This window comes from Lemur catta, chromosome 1, assembly GCF_020740605.2.
Source record: "Lemur catta isolate mLemCat1 chromosome 1, mLemCat1.pri, whole genome shotgun sequence".
NCBI classification, from domain to species: Eukaryota; Metazoa; Chordata; class Mammalia; order Primates; family Lemuridae; genus Lemur; species Lemur catta.
In genome coordinates, this window is record NC_059128.1 from 278,821,766 (window position 1) to 278,825,649 (window position 3,884).

The window sequence follows — 3,884 nt, forward strand, 5'->3', positions numbered from 1 at the left end:
CTTCCCTTGTGTTAGAAGAAAAAATATTTCCTCATTGGGGAAAGCAGGAGTGGAGAAAGGTATCCCTCCCTGCCCCCAACAACATGCACTGGACTGCGTTCTTGCTGTGGCCCCAACACTGAGGCAGAATCATCACCCTCAGTTGAGTAAATAGTCCCCTTCATGCACTCATTGCCTAACCAAGACTTACAAAATGGCTAAAAATTTGTTAACCAAAGGTTATCTTATTGTCAGCCCTCTGTACATTCTCCTACACCAAGGATTGAGAAACCAGCACACGAGCTATATGTGGCCTGCTCTCTCTCTCTGTAAATAAAGTTTTTTGGGGATGCAGCCACAACTATTTGTCCACAGTTTGTTTGCAACTGTTTTCGTGCTCTAATGGCAGAGTTGACTACTTGGGACAGAGACTGCATGGCCCTCAAAGCCTAAAATATTTACTACCTGGTACTTTACAGATACATTTTGTCAACTCCTATATTAGACTACAGTTGATTCTGTACCAACATTTTTCTCTCTCCTTGTTTCTGAGGTTTCTGAAAAGAAGGAGGGTATGACTGGATAAAAGGCCAGCTATTATACATTCTGCTCTGTCTATGAAAAATCTAGCCCCTGAGGATCTCTGAATATTTCTTGAAGTTGTTTCTTTCTGCCTTTTAAACATTGTATGTCTCAATCAGAAAAGCCAAGGTATGTGGTGTGGACCTGGGAGGAAACAGGTCTTCTGTGATTAATATCAGCCCTAGTTTTATGCAAAGCACAAAGTTAAGGAGATTAATCCACAGTTCTCCAAAGCAAATGGCAGTCAACTGGTCTCAAATGATATGAGGACCCTGAGTTTATTGTTTCTGAAGCTTGGTGGTCTCACTCTGGGCAGGTGGGACAGATGTTTCTACACACCTTAACAATCTCTCTCCAATCTGGCCAGGGACACCTTCTATACTGCTTGGCTCATTCACTTCAATCCATTCAGCTCATTTATTCTTGAAGCCATCACCAGGTAACACAAGCAGCAGGAGTTCTGCTAGTTCAAATGTGCTATTTCTCCTTCTGTGAAGACCAGTGGCTCGTGTTGGTTGTAGGTTTGAATATAGATTGGCCTCCTCAAATGTCTGCTTACCCAAGATTTGTACACCAGCATGAAAAGGAGAATGCTAAGAAAATGAGTTAATGTTTGTGCATGTTGTATCCACATTTTATTATTAAATTATCTATTCTTGTGGATGTAGGAGATGTCAGCACGAATGAACCAGTCCCACAGACTGTAGGGTGGGCCCAGAGGCAAACTCCCACGTGACCCACGCTCCAGCAGTTGCCATGAGTGGTAGTGGTGATCATGCTGCCCGAGGTAGATTGAATCACCTTCAATATGTTCGTTGCCTCTCTCGTGGGGGTCAGCCCCACGAGGCCGCTCCCTACAGCAGGATTTTCCTTCCCCTTTGATGTCACACTTTGCCATATGACTCGCTTCAGCCACAGGAATGTGTGTTGCATACAAGTAGACGTCTTAGGAGCTAGGACACGGTCTTTTCCCTCTACCTGGAGATTGATATGTCACAGATAGAGACTCCCCTTTCTGGCTAGGGCCTGGAATAAAGAACCGTGGTGCAGGGCCTTAGCTGGCCTGGGAGAGACATGAATTATGAGGGGGAGAGAAGACTTGATTGTAGGAAGCCACTGAGCTTTGGGGGTGGTTTGTTACTATAGCATAACTTAGTGAAAGTCAACCAATATGAAGATAACTTGAATTTTTGGTGACTGGTCTGTGCTGCTCAGAGTACCAGAGGTATCACTTCCCCTGGCCAAAAATAGGCAATGTAGGACAGAAGGTGAGTTTTTGTTTTTTTTTTTTAACTCTCATAGTGATACCTAATCAGTTAATAGTTAGGATGAGATCTACAGACCATCTATCCCCAAAACTCACCAAAACTTCCTAAGATAAACATTGAAGACCATATGAGTAATATTCTTAACTCTCTCCTCAGGTCATTAAGATAAAAAACATTGATAATGTTTTTCCAAAATATTTCCAAATTTTGCTTTTTACAATTGATATAGGTGAGCTATTTGAGCAGTTGGTATTACTTGGGAATAGAATGAGACACTCTAAACCCACAAGTGCAATACATTTAAATGTATAAAATTTAGATAAATGTTGCAAATGCAAATGAAATGCCAACATACTTATTAAATAAATATAAACACAATTTATCATCTCTTTCAGCAAAAAGTACACAGTATTAAAGGTAATAAAAGTTCTATTTTCTGAAGATTATTGGAAGGCCATTTGCAGACTTAGCTGGACAGAGAAAACCTTGAAATGCAGAGAGGCCAAGCAGGAAGCATGGGGTGGCCATGAGGAGAAGGCTCAGCCTACAGGGGCAGTGGCATCACCTGAGAGGCAGTGATAAGCCCACATGGCATCCTGGAGACATCAGTGACAAGGCCCAATGGCTGATGGCAATGAGGAAGGGCAAGTGAGAAGTGAGAGAGCTGGTTTAATGTAGTCTGTCCCTGGTGTGCCAGTCTGAGCAGCTGGTGGTGGCTGCTGTGAAGCAGGACTGGGAGACCACCAAGGTCTCAAGGAAAGGGCATCGTGAGCCATCAGCTGTGACATCACCTTGGGCTCAGGGGGAGTGATGAGGGCAGAAAACTCAGCTCTACCTACCGGCAGCATGCATTTGGAAATACCACCGATTCATTCCTTAGTGAGTCCACTTTTCCTTTTTTAAAGTACTTTATGGGGGATGCTATGTTTTTAACATTTATGTTTTCCCAAAATTCCTATGCTGAAACCTAATCACCAATGTGGCGGGGCCTTTGGGAGGGGATTAGGTTAGAAGGTTGGAGCCCTCAAGAATAGGATTAGTGCTCTTATAAAAAAGACACCAGAGAGCTTGCTTTCTCTCTCTCTGCCCTTCACCTTGCAAGGATACAGGTTAAAGGGAGCTGCCTTGCCCTCCCACTGTGTGAGGACACAGCACGAGGTGCCATCCGCAAACCAGGAAGCAGGCCCTACCAGACACCAAGTCTGCTCATGCCTTGATCTAGGCCTTCCCAGCTCCAGATCTGTGAGAAATGAATTTCCACTGTATATAAGCCGCACAGTCTATGGTATTTTGTTCTAGCAGCCCAGATGGACTAAGACAGGGGTATACTGACGTACAAACCCATGGCACAACATTTGCAATATTCTACAGGTGAAAAGTAAGTTAAATTCTCCTCTCACTCTTCTACTTCAGATATCTAGTTCCTTCCCCAGAAGCAACAACTCTTGCTGGTTTCTTTTTCTTTTCTTTTCTTTTTTTTTTTGCTTCCACTGTGTGACCACTTCAGTGCCAGCAGCCTACGGGTACAGAGGCCAGGCAATGGTTTGGGGCCAGTTTGCTCTGGCATGGGGCACTCTTGCTGGTTTCTTATGCAGCCTTCCAGAGACTGCCTATGGAAATAAATGCATTAACATATATGTCCTTTCATTTTTTCATACAAATGTAGCACGCTCTACAGATTTTTCTTTAATTGCTTTTCATTGAATATAACTTGGAAATCTTCCCATATTGGTATATCAGTGTATGTGAGTCTGCTTTATTGTAGTTAATGTGTGGCATTGTATTTCACAGGTGTACCAAAATTTATTTAATCAGAATCTTATTTAAATTGTTTCCAATCTGCTGCTGCTATAAACAGTGCTGCAATGAATATAGTTGTACATAAGATTTTGCACATGTGTGACTATATCTGTGGTGTTCTGGACCTTATAGACAGTTTCAAATTTTACGTAGTACACTTTGTCAATCTTTTCTTGCATGACTTGAGGTTTTTTTGTCATATTTAGGAAGAACTTCTCTACTCAAAACTTATTTAAAAGTTCTTCCATGTTTTTT

General features: G+C 42.4%; 1 non-coding gene across 1 annotated transcript; it reads right to left on the reverse strand.

The window, feature by feature from the left end:
* Nucleotides 1-3,317: 3,317 nt before the first annotated feature.
* LOC123630872 lies at nt 3,318-3,445 on the reverse strand. The gene has a single exon (XR_006732813.1). It is a non-coding gene; the product is annotated as a small nucleolar RNA SNORA42/SNORA80 family (small nucleolar RNA).
* Between the last annotated feature and the right edge of the window lie 439 nt (nt 3,446-3,884).